Source organism: Aotus nancymaae, unplaced genomic scaffold (assembly GCF_030222135.1).
Source record: "Aotus nancymaae isolate 86718 unplaced genomic scaffold, 86718_ANA_hifiasm-v0.15.2.pri h1tg000011l, whole genome shotgun sequence".
Classification (NCBI taxonomy): domain Eukaryota; kingdom Metazoa; phylum Chordata; class Mammalia; order Primates; family Aotidae; genus Aotus; species Aotus nancymaae.
Genome location: NW_026988422.1, coordinates 44,923,744 through 44,937,894, shown reverse-complemented (window position 1 = coordinate 44,937,894; position 14,151 = coordinate 44,923,744). Strand labels below are relative to the sequence as shown.

General features: G+C 47.4%; 1 protein-coding gene across 4 annotated transcripts in view; it reads right to left on the bottom strand.

Moving 5' to 3' along the window:
- SLC38A6 (solute carrier family 38 member 6) overlaps positions 1-14,151 on the bottom strand; it is a 138,392-nt gene that overhangs the window by 26,996 nt on the left and 97,245 nt on the right. The window contains exon 18 of one of the 4 annotated variants that reach the window (XR_010342054.1): positions 1,479-4,166. The exons of 2 other annotated variants lie outside the window; for them this stretch is intronic. The gene's annotated coding sequence lies outside the window, so the exon portion shown is untranslated. Of the gene's footprint in view, positions 1-1,478; positions 4,167-14,151 lie in introns of those variants that run through there. One more of the 4 variants, XR_010342050.1, reaches the window with a different exon arrangement.

Sequence of the window (14,151 nt, the reverse complement as noted above, 5' to 3'; positions counted from 1 at the left end):
GGACACTGTGGAAGGACTCAGGGTGGGAAGGAGAGGAAAACAGAGTGGACATGTGTGTACATGTACCTGGGTTTCTCCTACCCAGACAGGGAAATGGGATATCATAACCCTTAGGCAGCTGGCTTCAATCCCCTGCACAGTACCAGCCAAGGAATTCCCATTTTGCTGTGTTCTCATCAACCACCACCACTTGTGGGGTGCCTTCTATGTGCCAGGCCCTGGACTGGGGCTCAGGCTCCAGGATCTGCCCTGGAGTTGTCCAGAATCTAGAGAAGAGGACAAATCAGATGCAGCATCATGAAACCCTGATGGCCCCTTGCTCCAGTCACCCCAGGTCCTTAGGTCCTTTGCTCTGTTCCAGGGGAGGAAGCCATGGGGTGTAAGAGCAGGTAACATGGAAGGATTTTCTATTTGTAAAGGTCCATCCGATACCCCAGACAAGTTCCTTCAGCACAGGCCTCTGAGATAAGGCAGTATTTTTAGTTTGTTTAGAAATCATCTGGCTTGCTGGCTGTGCACATGTGTGCTTTGCTCACAAAGTAGGAAAAGCAGAACTCACCAACGTCCTAACAGAGAGAAGGGGGAAAGATGTCTCTGATTCCCTGGACATCTCTCATTTCAGAAAAGGAGAAGGGGTAGTGCTCTGAGGCTCTGCTAGTGTGAGCTCCTGTAGCCTTTAGAAAGGGGGAAAGGAGACCTATATTCTCTGCTGGAGGGATGGAGTGGTGGGGAAATGGAGGCTCTTCCTCTCTTCCAAACTCCAGTTGTTACAGGAAAGGGGTCCCCAGCCAAACCCCAAGAGAGGGTTCTTGGATCTCATGCAAGAAAGAATTCAGGGCAAGTCTGTAAAGTGAAAGCAAGTTTACTAAGAAAGAAAAGAAGCAAAAGAATGGCTACTCCATTGACAGAGAAGCCCCGAGGACTGCTGGTTGCCCATTTTTATGGTTATTTCTTGATGATATGCTAATAAGGGGTGGATTATTCATGCATCCCCTTTTTAGACCATATAGGGTAACTTCCTGATGTTGCCATGGCATTTGTAAATTGTCACGGTACTGGTGGGAGTGTAGCAGTGAGCTCGACCAGAGGTCACTCTCACGGCCATCTTGGTTTTGGTGGGATGTAGCTGGCTTCTTTACTGCAAACTGTTTTATCAGCAGGGTCTTTATGAGCTATAGCTTGTGTCAATCTCCTGTCTCATCCTGTGACTTAGAACACCTTAACTGTCTGGAAATGCAGCCCAAGAGGTCTCACCTTATTTTATCCAGCTCCTATTTAAGATGGAGTTGTTCTGGTTCAAACACCTCTGACACAATGAGAGAGAGAGAGAATTGAGTCTGGGTGGGACCAGAAGCTCAGTTCCCTACTGAGCAGGGGAGAAGGTCAGTTTGCCCACAGCCACCCAGACCTGCTGAGGACAAGCTAGGGGTAGTTGCCCCTGGGTCCTTCCTGGTGATAGAGGTGGAATGAGAGCTACCCCAGGAAAAGTCACAGGGCTTGGGAGAAGAATTTGCTTTGAGCATAGGATCGAGTGGGAACCAGGATATGGATCAGCACCAGAGGTCCTGGGAGGTTTATCGACTGCCCCAGGGCCCTGGAGTCCCCCAAGACCAAAAGCTCCCTCCCAGCCCCAGGCTGTCTGTGGCTGTGACTCTGACCAGATACTTTACTGCCCTAAAATAGTCTCTTCCACAGCTAATGTCAAATTAGCAAACTGTTTAAAGAATAAAGTCACTTGACACTCTCATTTACAGCTGGGGAGTGTGCAAATTGACATAACCTTTCTGGAGGACAATTTGGCAATTAGTATGGGACCTTAGAAATATTCGTACTCCTCAGGTTAATAATTTCTGTTTTATAAATTTCCCCAAAGCAAAGAATACCCAAAAATAGTGGAATAGTGAAATGAATAATGGTGCATCTATTTGATGAAATCAGTGCTGTTAAATATTTAATGATATGGGAAAGTGCTAAAAACATAATGCTCAATTTAAAAAGACAGGATAAAGAATGTATATAGAGTATGATCTCAGGATTTTTGTTATTGTAACAGTTGCTACAAGAATAGTCCTTATTTAAACAAAGTCCTTTATAAGCCTCTTACTTGCATTAGAAGGAAGACCATAGAGGAGGAGTGTTGACTGGCGTGCAGAGCAACCTAAGAGATGCTTTGGGGGCCGGTGGTGGTGCGGATGGTTGGGGGAGGGGCATGGAACCAAGGGGGAAGCCAGGAGCCTGGAGGTGTGAGTCTGAAGCCTCCCAGAGTGAAGAAGTCACAGATACTCTGCCTAGTGGCTGCCTGGAGGGCACAAAGATGCCGGATGTTTTGGCTGCTACTGTGGCTTCAGACTAACTCCAACTCCAACCCCACTCCCTCCTAAAATTTTCAGTGAGGTCCACCTCATCAGTAAATGATCTGTGTGAGTGGAGATTTAGGGTAGAAATCCAGGGAAAGATGTACCATCTATCTAAGTTCATGAAATACAGAACAACACAAGGAAATTAGCTATAGAAATCCATGGGGGCAGGGTGATCCTAAGGGCTGAAGACCCCATGGAATTTCCAGAAGCCTTGGGGAGGACTTTAGACTTCTTCTGGAGGGCACAGAACAGCGTTGAGCCTCTCCAGCAGTGTGAGAGGCTGGGGAATTCTGGCTGATAGCCAGCATGGGTATAAAATGGCGTATAGGCATATACAGACACAGGACTGGAGGAACAGTGCCAGTACTCCTTGGCACTCCCTGGTAGTGGGATTATGGTGATACTTTCCTTTTAATACAGCTTAGAATTTCTAATTCTTGTATAACAAACATAGATTTTATAATTTTTTTTTTTTTTTTTGGAGACAGAGTTTCACTCTTGTCACCCAGGCTGGAGTGCAATGGCGCGATCTCGGCTCACCGCAACCTCTGCCTCCTGGGTTCAGGCAATTCTTCTGCCTCAGCCTCCTGAGTAGCTGGGATTACAGGCATGCACCACTGTGCCCAGCTAAGTTTTCGTATTTTTAGTAGAGACGGGGTTTCACCATGTTGACCAGGATGGTCTCGATCTCTCGACCTTGTGATCCACCCGCCTCGGCCTCCCAAAGTGCTGGGATTACAGGCGTGAGCCACCGCACCCGGCCGATTTTATAATTTTTTTAAGAGTCAAAGTCTCACTCTGTCGCCCAGGCTGGAGTGTAGTGATACAATCATAGCTCACTGTAACCTTGGACTTTTGAGCTTAAGCTATCCTCCCACCTCAGCCTCCTGCGTAGCTGGGACTACAGATGTGCACCACCACGCCTGGCTAATTTTTTTATTTAGCCATGTTGAGACGGTTTCACCATGTTGCCGAGGCTGGTCTCTAACTCCTGGTCTAAAGGGATCCTCCCACCTCCGCCTCCCAAAGCACTGGGATCACAGCCGTGAGCCACTGTACCCAGCCAGATTTTATAATTTTCAAACAACTAATCAATGAAGATACAAGACACTGCCATTCCATACAAGACACTTGTTGAGTCTCTTTCTGCCTCTGGGTTGGTGAGAAATCGGTGGGCACAGATCCCACCATGGACTCAGACTCTTCATGTAACTGAGGCTAGTGCTGGGAGCCAGGGGCCCTGCCCACTCACTAACACACCAGAGATCACATGAGATCCCCAAGATGGAACTCAAACATATATGGGACACCTTCCTGTCTAGGTTGCAGCCTGGAGCATTCTGCAGGTCGCAGAACAGGGTCCATGAAGGGGAACGAATTTCCCTACAAACTGAGGCACAGTTGCAGTTGTTGGAAGGACATAATCAGCCATGGCATCCTGGTTTCTCTGCCTTCCTTTGAGCTTCTCTGTTTATGCGTCTCTCCTAAAGGCATGCAAGTCAAATGCCACGTCCTGCTGGTTTTCGTCTTTGAGTATCTTTCCTCTCCTTATGATAGAGCAGAGGCCTAAGATGCAGGGTCAGTTTTCTTTCCTCCCTTCTTTTGTTGAAGGGAAATTCTGCACATCATACATAGAGAAGAAAATACAATTGACCCATGTGCTCATTGTGCTTTTGGGTAGACAATGCAAATATTTCTGTCTTCGTTGACAATACATATTCGTAATATCACACTTGGAGCTTTTCTGCCATTGCGTATGTGGGGATCTGAAAATGTTTTCTACTCAGCCATTCATCTTCAAACCATCTTTCAAGAAAAAGGGAGGAAATTGAGAAAAATTATTTGCAAGCTCATTTTTCTGAATGATGCCCTCAAAGTTTTTTTGACTGTGGCCCAGCTCAGGCTTGGCAAAGGTCCCCACAGCTATCTCCCTCTGTCCTCTCTTTCCAAAAGAAAAACAAAACCGAGTGATAAATAAAGAATATTAGAGGAACAGACAACCTCTTATTTATAAAAATATTATAAATATTATATATATAAATTTATGCTATATTATTTCTTACTCATTTTGCATAGTGTATTATTTAATTATGATTTTTTAACATCTTAATTTTTTTACATTGTATTATATTTTATAATGTAAAACAATACTTTAAAAGAAGTTTAGTAATGCTTAATGTTTCCTAGTAGGATGTAAGTAAATAACGTTTTGTAGTGCATAGTAATGTTTACAGCATTGGGCATGGTTTGCACGTAAGATCTTGGCATTTGGGATTTCGTAATCCCTGCTGAGCCCTTCCACTGGCCTTGGACCATCACTCAGCAGCTGTGTTTCCCTGGGAGACAACAACCTGGATATTTCCAACATGGATTCTTTTTGCTTAGAAATGATGCCAAAGCGTAGTGGTGCTTACATTTGCGGAAAACAAGCACCTATTTTTTTTTTTTTTTTTTTTTTTTGAGACAGAGTTTTGCTCTTGTCCCCCAGGCTGGAGTGCAATGGCTCAATCTTGGCTCACTGCAACCCCTACCTCCTGGTTCAAGTGATTCTCTTGCCTCAGCCTCCCAAATAGCTGGGATTACTGGCACCTGCCACCACACCTGGCTAATTTTTGTATTTTTAGCAGAGATGGGGTTTTACCATGCTGACCAGGCTAGTCTCGAACTCCTGACCACAGGTGATCTGCCTGCCTCGGCCTCCCAGACTGCTGGAATTACAGGCATGAGCCACTGTGCCCGGCCCCACAGATACCTATTCTAATCACGAGTTTTCTCTTCAAGCCTTCTGAGGCAATAATCTCTTTCCAGACCCTGATTTGCTTTTTCCAATCAAGGATCTTGAGATACTGAGAAGTAGGCAGGGGAGAGACCTGAAGTTAGTCTGTCAACTAAGATTCTTCCTCAGTTGCCTAAGATCATCTCCCTGGGGTTTTACAGTTAGGATTTTGAGCACTGAGTCAGAACAAAAGCGCTGGCCAACAGAGGAGTGGAGTTTAGGGGAAGAACAAGCCATCTTCACAAAAAGGCCTGAGTAGAGGAAGAAAGCCAAGACACAGGGAGGCAGCAGGCCAGGCTCAGGAGGCAGCCTCACAGCAAGGAGACCTCCCGCACACACGCGGGAGCACAGTCAGGGCAGGAGCAGCCAGCTTACTCACTGAGGAAGGAAAACCAATCCCCACGGTCCAGGGACACAGAGGATTCCAGCAAATGGAACTGCTCAAGTGCTTCTGTCCCCAAGGGCCTGACACTCTTCAGCTTCCTTACTTCTCTTTTTCTTCTAGAGTCCAGTTTGGATGCAGGTTCCTCTTGGTTTCAATGAAATCCTAGGCCTCTAAGAAAAAAGTTTCAGTGAGGGGTCCCTAAGGCTTGCTGACTGTAAAATAAATAAAGCCCAGTGGTGAGGGGCTCCTTCTTTCAGACTTTTCTAAAATTTCAAGGCACTTTAAGAACACAAGATTCTTCCATATATAACTTAAAATTCAAAGAACCACTAACTGTCTTCATTTTTTCTTTTTTAAGACGGAGTTTCACTCTTGTCACCCAGGCTGGAGTGCAATGGTGGGATCTCAGCTCACTGAAACCTCCACCTCCCAGGTTCAAGCAATTCTCCTGCCTCAGCCTCCCAGGTAACTGGGATTACAGGCGTCTCCCACAACACCTGGCTAATTTTGTATTTTTAGTAGAGACAGGATTTTTCCATGTTAGCTAGGCTGGTCTTGAACTCCTGACCTCAGGTGATTCACCTGCCTCGGCCTCCCAAAGTGGTGGGATTACAGGCATGAGCCACTGCGCCCGGCCTCCATCTTTGTTTTTACAGATAAGGACACCGAGGTTCAGAGAGGTTAAGAAACATGTCTAGGGGTACAGAGGTAATACGTGCCAGAGGCAGGCAGGCCTGAAATCCAGGCGATTCCAGAGCCTGGGCTCATACTTCTGAAAGGGTGGATGCCCCAGGCTGGGGCATCGACCTCAGGTCTTGAATAGCCCTGGAGAAGTGAGAGGAAGGGCAACAGAGATGGCTGCAAAGGGGCTGGAGGAATAGGAAGGGGATGCCATGAGCTGCCATAAAGGAGTGTGTTCAACCAGCCAGTGAATGACAGGTGCCCTCTGCAACTTTGTCCCCATGCTTATCACTGAGAAAGGCACGAAGGAACAGAAGCAAGTGGCCCTTCCACCGTGTGAGTGAGGCCAGATGAGGGCAGAGAAAGGGGTTCAGCTGGGGGTTCTGCTGTGTGAAGCAGGAGGACTCCCAGGGCCCCGCTCAGGGAGTGGGGGCAGCCCCATGGAGAGCACACATCCTGGCTGAGGAGGCGCTCCAGGACAGGGCAACACGAGGCACGGCATGATCAGTACACATCACAGGCAACACGCCGCTGTCCACTTCGAAGAACGCTTTAGACACTGAGGTTAAACGTGACCTGTGCACAAAGGCCAGGTGCAGATCTTTTTCCTTGAGAAATACAATGGTGTGCAGCATGACATCCAAGCTGGTTTTTGTTTCTTTTTAAAAAGTTTTTTGAGACAGGGTCAAGCTCTGTCTCAAACAGTAAGGAGTGCAGTGCAGTGGAGTGCACTGGCGCAAACACAGCTCACAGCAGCCCCGACCTCCTGGGCTCGAGTGATCCTCCCACCTCAGCCTCCAGAGTAGCTGGGACTACAGGCGCTCACCACCATGCCTAGCTATTTTTTTTTTTTTTTTTTTTTTTTTTTTGTAGAAACGGAGTTTCACTATGTTGTTCAGGCTGCTGGGGTGGTTTTATCTCTACTCCAAAAGTAAGTATTGAAAAATTTATGACATAGAAATTACAAATAAAAAAACACCATGAAACTCTGGTGCAACTCACTGGACAATGCAGAGTTTCTGATTGCAAAGTCTGCTGATTCTCTCTTTTAGGCACTCTGTCCCCAAAGCAGCTCAACGGGGCAGCATTGAGGCCCCCATCCCCACCGCACTGCAACATCGCGCCTCGCAACTCTCGGGACTTCTCTGCTGTGTGCAAGACTGCCTGTCAACCTGTTCCTCCTCGCAGGGGCTGTTACACACCCACCGGAGGCCGGGCTTGGCCACTTGGTAAGTGCCCTGGCAGAGAAGATGGCGCTTCCCCAGGTGAGTATGGGTCTGGCTTTCATCCTCCATTGTAGCTAAGTGTCTGTGTGAAATTAAAACAGTTTGGTGGATTCCCTCCCCATGTTTTATATTCTTCCAGGAGTGGGCACTGTCACTGCGCCGTGGAAACCTCTGTGAACCTGGTCTGGTTCTGCACACAAATAGAAATGGCTAGATGGAACAAAGGCCAACGGAAAGGGTTTGGCCAAGCCCCAAAGAAAATAAAACGATTCGACCCCAAGGAGGCAGACAGTCCTGATTCCGGGCACACGAAGTAAACGCCAAATGGAAATCCAACTGTTGCGGAGAGTGATTGCTCAGATGGGGCAAATGTGCTGTGAAATCAGCCCTTGGAAAATCATCTGGAGTTCATCTTAGTGAAATCCAAAAACAATAACTGCCTCCCCCAGCCTACTCCAGAGGGAGCCCCAGGAGCTCCCCTCGTCAGAAGCCCGGAAAGCCGCGGCAGGAGCGAGGCCCCGGGTCTCCCGACTCTGCCCTTGTTTATTTACGAACCTGCGAACCTGCTCTTCTTTCCCACCTCAGTTCATCCCTCTCCCCCGCTTCCCGCCCCCCACCACGGGAGGTCCAGGGCATTCATCACGCCTCTCGCATGACAGGAAGCAGAGACACAAATAAAAATGGGACGGTGAACTCTGCAGCTACCAGGCACAGGGATGGGGGCCCAAGCCCACACATTTGGGGGCCTTAGCAGAGAAATCCTAGAGTGTCCCCCAAAGAGTTCCTGCTTTGCTGGGGGGAGTTTGGCCAACCTAAGATTTTACTCTGTGACATGGCAACAAAAGTTGCCGAAGAGAGAATTAGAAGGGGTTGCTGATACTTCCTAGAAAAGAGAATGAGCCTGACTTGGGCTTTGCCTGTCAGAGTGCACATTCTAAACCATCAGGGAAGCAGCTCTGGTCCCTGGCCCTGGGGCCAATTCTGTTCTGGCAGAGTGGCCTGAGCTCACCTGCATTCTTAGAGACGCAGGAGGGAAAGACCCCGTCCCCACCAGCCAGGAGGCTTCTGAGTCTTTCCCGCACCACTTACTCTAATTGCTCCCACAGACAATGCTGGAACTCTGAGTAATTGAGGAATTCGTTCCCATTTGATGGACTGGGTTTTGGTATTGCTAAAGATCAAGTGACATGGAGACTTTTTGGAGGACTGATGGTTTCTGTCCCCAAACCTCACATCTGCCCTTGACACTCTCCTAGAGTCTGAAGCCAACCTACTCCGGGTCTGTGATCTCACTTGGAAAATTCAGATGGTGGGGCTGAAAGCAAAGCTGGAGGGAGTGGAGGGAAGGAGCGGAGGATGTTTGTAAGCTGCTTAGCAGATGAAAGTGACAACGTGTCACATTTTCCAAGCTGGTTTCCAAAGCACTATGTTAATGTATCTTCCAGAAGTCCATCTCTTTACAGCCTGAAGGAGGTTTGGTTCCCAATGTTTTCTGCCACAACACAGAAGATGACAATGGTCACAAGAGTGACACACTTCCGTGGACGCTTGTGAACAATTCCCCACCTACAGCTGCCTCCTGCCCCTTTCTTTCCCATCCACGAAAGCAAATAGGAATAAAAGTGAGTGTGAGAGGTATTATTATGGGGTATCCTAGAATCCACTCTGTTCTGGAGAATCGGAGTCCAAAATCAAGCTGCTGGGGAGTTGTTTCCTTCCGAGGGCTGGGAGGGTGGGATCTGTTCCTGGCCTCTTCTTGACTTGTGGACGCAGCTGTCTTCTTCTCCCATCACATCATCTTCCCTCTATGTGTGTCTCGGTGTCCAAATTTCCCCTTCTTATAAGGACACCAGTCATACTGGATTAGAGCCCATCCTCATTTTAACTCTTTAAAGACCCTATCTCCAGTTAAGATCACATTCTTATGGGCTGGGGGTTACGACTTCAACATATGAATGAAAAAAGGCCCAATTCAACCCTTAACAGGAAGGATTAAATAAATAGTTGTTGTTATTAATGATGATAATAAAATCAATAACAAGGAAAGGTAGAAATAAAAACCAAAACAAAGCCATTAATAGCAGAGTCGAGGCTGGGCGCAGTGGCTCACACCTGTAATCCCAGCACTTTGGGAGGCCGAGGCGGGTGGATCATGAGGTCAGGAGATCAAGACCTGACTGGTCAAGATGGTGAAACCCCATCTCTACTAAAACTACAAAAATTAGCCAGGGTGGTGGCAGGTGCCTATAATTCCAGCTACTCAGGAGGCTGAGGTAGGAGTGTCACTTGAACCCGGGCAGCAGAGGTTGTAGTGAGCTGAGATTGCACCACTGCACTCCAGCCTGGGAGACAGAGTGAGACTCCATCTCAAAAAAATAAAAAAATTAAAACATTTGCTTTGTTATATCCAGGCAACTCTTTCAGCAGCTCCCTGTAGCCTATGGGACGAAGGCCAAGTTTCCTGGTCTAGCAGTCAGAGGCTTCCACAGGAAGCCTCCGCCTTGTTTTCCACCTTCCCTCCCTGCCTAGGCAGTGTCTCCCAGTGCTCATGTCATCTCTCGGTGGCCATCGCTGGAGCTCTTTTGCCCCTAGAAAGTCCTTTTTCCTCTTCTCTGGTTATCCAGCTTCAGCTCATCTTGGGAGCCCAGCTGCAGGTGCTGCTCCTGCAGGAAGTACTTCCTAAGCACGGTCTGCCAGTCAGCATCCAAGCAGCCTCAAGAGAACTCTGAAGAAAAAAAGGGGCTGCTTCCAGAGTAGGGAGGCTCAGGGAATCCAACAGGGAATCCGGGGAGCAGCAATAGCAGGAAGCCATCAGCTCCCCTATGCCTTGCTGGAGCTGGAGCTCTGGAGGAATTTGCCAATGCTGGAATCACAGCAAAACAGGGGAGATGCAGGGAAAATAAGTCCTGGCCTCACTTTCCCTCTGCTCTGAGACCTCCTGCCAGGCGCTCCACCAGCAAGGCCACTGGAAGCCGGGGCAAAGGGCCTGTCGCTGCCGTCTGCAGCCATTGCATCCAGGGCCCAAGGCAGGGAAGAGTGGACACAGGGATGAGTAGAGGGAAGACGGAATAATCAGCACATGTACTTCCTGTGCCAGCCTTGCCCTTCTCTGAACCCACACAGTACAGTTTTTTTAATCTGGACCCTTTTTAATGTGTGCGCTGTAGTCCGCCAGAGCTACCTTGACTAGGATGCTCACTTCCAAGTGTGTGGCTATCAACTATGGCTGCAGTATGAGGCTGAAAGCAGAGAGCACATCAGATGCTTCCCCCGTGCCTTCCCTGCTCCCCTCACCTGCAGTGCTGAGTACAGAACCAGGCTTGTAGTACGTGCTTAGTAAATCAGAGCTCAACACAAGCAGGGGTTTTGGAGATGAAGCGTGGGTGGGATCCATGCAGATACATATTGAAAAATCACCGTCTCTGGAAGAACAATTGTCAGGCCCATTTCCTGCTGCAGACGGAGCCAGGAGACGCTTGGGGCTTGGCAAACTGACAGCGGAGGAGCAGCCAGGGAATTTAGCAGGAGACAGAGAAAATGAGCCCTGCAGGGCTGGCGAAGCCCCATCAAAAGCAGACTCAGGCAGAGTCTCTCTTCCCTGATTCAGGGGCCAATGCCGGGTTGGGGTGCTGGCTCTGCTTGCTCAGGTCGCCTGTGAGCCAGAGCATGTGGGGGTCAGGGAGAAGCATGCATCATTTTGGAAGCTGATGGTTCCATCTGAGGCCAGGCATCGCTTGAGGGCCACATAAATTGTTGTCTGAGGAGAGCACAGATGTGTCAGTCCTGGCACCTGCCATGCAAGGTCAAAGCTGTCTGCCTTTGGCCTCAGCAGGTTTGGGCTGGGGGTAGCCTCAGAATGCACCAGCAGAGGGCACCTGTCTTAATCACAACCTACCCATAGGCTGGCCACTGATGTGTGTGGTGGGCATTGCAGCTTCCACTCCAGTGTGGTTTTCACCCCAGAGGAGCTGCATACTCACTTCATTTCCCTTTCTAATTCAGGAGTGAATGTGTGACGCAATTCTGGCCAAAGAAATTTACAGGGAGTCCAGGTACAGTGGCTCATGCCTGTATTCCCAACATTTTGGGAGGCCAAGTAAGAGGATTGCTTGAGACTAGGAGTTTAAGACCAGTCTGGACAACAGAGCAAGATCCCATCTCCATAAAAAAAATAAATAAATAAGCCAGGTGCGGTGGTGCATACCTATAGGACTACCTACTGAGGAGACTGAGGCGGGAGGACTGCTTGTGTCCCAGAGTTCGAAGCTATATTGTGCTATGATTGCACTACTGCACTCTGGCCTGGGTGATGGAGCAAGACCTCATCTCTATAAATAAATAAATACTTGAAAGAGAGAAATGTATAGAGAAGTCTGCTGGGTGCTTTTTGAAAAACAGAATGACAATCTGTCTTCTTCCTCTGAACAATGTGCTTCAATGTGATGCCTATGACTGCTGCTGCTGCCATCTTGCTACTACTCAGAAGATGAAGCCAACCCTGAGGTTCACAGAAATGAGAGGGAGAAAGAATGTCAGTCTTTGGTGAGCTAATTTAGCTTCTAAAACAACTAACCTTCAAAACCACACTATTCTAACATTTCAGTTCTGTAAGATAATCAATGTTCTAATTATATATAATAGGCTAAATATTAAATTATAATCAATTAAATTAATTATATTAATATAATTAGATATAATACACTAAATATAAAATATAATATATATTATATATATACTTTTTTTGGTAGTGATAGGGTTTTTGCCATGTTGCCCAGGCTGATCTTGAACTCCTGGGTGCAACTGATCCTCCTACCTCAGCCTCCCAAAGTTCTAATTTTTTAAATCAGCATCAGTGGGATTCCCATTACTTCCAGCCAAGAGCACTCTATTTAATGCCACCGGAGAAATCATTAGCTAAGCCAGGAAGACTGTCTCCCTCCAGGACCTGTTGAGGACAGGCAGCCCACAAGCAGCTCAGGAGGTAACTTCAACCGTTACACCAGCATGTATTTTAATAGCTATGTGATTGTTTTAACAACTTTTAATTTTTAAATATAAGCAGAACGTCAAACCCACAATAGATACAATGTTTCCTTCTAAAATCGGTTATTTAAGTTAAAGTAAATTAGTCTTAAAGGGGAATATTAAGTAAATTACAGTACTGATGGGGGTCAGGACACACCACACTAAAGTATGGCACCTGGGCATTTGAGGAAACAGCAGAAGCAGAAGTCACTGTTGGACTTTCTCCCACCTTTCTCCCTTGAAGAAGGTCATAAGACCACACTTTGAGAGATGCCCTCCTTTTATCCAGAGGAAAGGAATGCCCCTATCTCTGAAGACACTGTGACACAGAGAATATGAACAAACAGGCCTTGATCAAACCCTTTTGTCCTCCAGTCATACTTCTCCATGACCGTCCACACTTCATCAAACTTAAGCATAAAAATACACAAGTTTCCCTGCTTCTTTGGCTCTTTATTTCTGAAAGCTCCTGTGTCACATAAAACTTATATTAAATACATTTGTATGCTTTTCTCTTGTTAATCTATCTTTTATTATAGGGGCTTTGGCCATGAACCTAGTGATGGGTAAAAGAAAAGAAATATCATCTCCCCTGTGGTATAAACTATATGAAGTGAAATACATGGGATGTGACTGTCTGAAATGTGGGCCAAGTAGATTGAGGCGACTGTGGGGTTGATTGGCCAGCAAGGAGGCAGGGGAGCAGAAGCACTAAGGAGAGACCTTCAATTCAGCAGCTACGAACTCAGTATCTTTTATGTGCCCAGCCTGGGCCAAGTGCTGGGGTTGCTGCAAGGAAGACAATGATACGTCCGGCTGTCGTGGTGCTTCCATCTAACTGAGAAGATGGACATTAACTAAGTAACTTCACAACACATTATTTAAATACAGAGGTGGTAAATCCATAAGGGAGACAGAGGGGTGTTAGGAGTGCATATAACAGAAATACCTGGCTTCATCCAGAGAGAATGGGAAGGCTGTGGAGACAGAGAAAAGAGGAAAAGCTGTCTGGGGCTGCCCCAATTGGCCTCTCTCAGCTCCAGGCCATCAATATCCTTAATATAGGCTTTTGCTCTAGGAGGCCAAGGAATTGTGTTCTCCCATCAGAAAACTGGCATGTTGAAGTCCTAACCCCGAGTCCCTCAGAATGTGACCTTATGTGGAGCCAGGGTCTTTAAAGAGGTAATTATGGTTAAACGAGGTCATGAGAGTGGAGCCTAATCCAACAGGAGTAGTGTCCTTTTAAAAAGAGGAAGACATATTCTTATGCAGATGGAGGACCACATGAAGATGCAGAGAAGATGGCCTTCTGCAAGCTGAGGAGAGAGGCCTCAGAAGGAATCAATCCTGCAGTTGATCTTGGCCTTCCAGCCTCTAGAACAGTGAGACATCCATATTTGAGCCATCCAGTCTGTGGGACTTTGTTAAGGCAGCCTTAGCAAACTAATATAGCAGCCTAAGTGAGGAGTTTTTGTCCTTTGCAATCAAAAAAGCCCTACTAACACTGGGAACAAATAGGCTCGGGTTTGGGAAGGGAGGATCCTGGTTGGGCCTGAAGATGTTATTGGGGCTGTCTGGGCACAGGACAGTTCCCTGTATGTCTGTTCAGCTTCACTGTTCTTCCTATCCCCACTTCCCCATCCCTGCATGGGGAAATTTGCAGCAGACACCCACTTCCCTGCTGCATGGGGAGCAAGC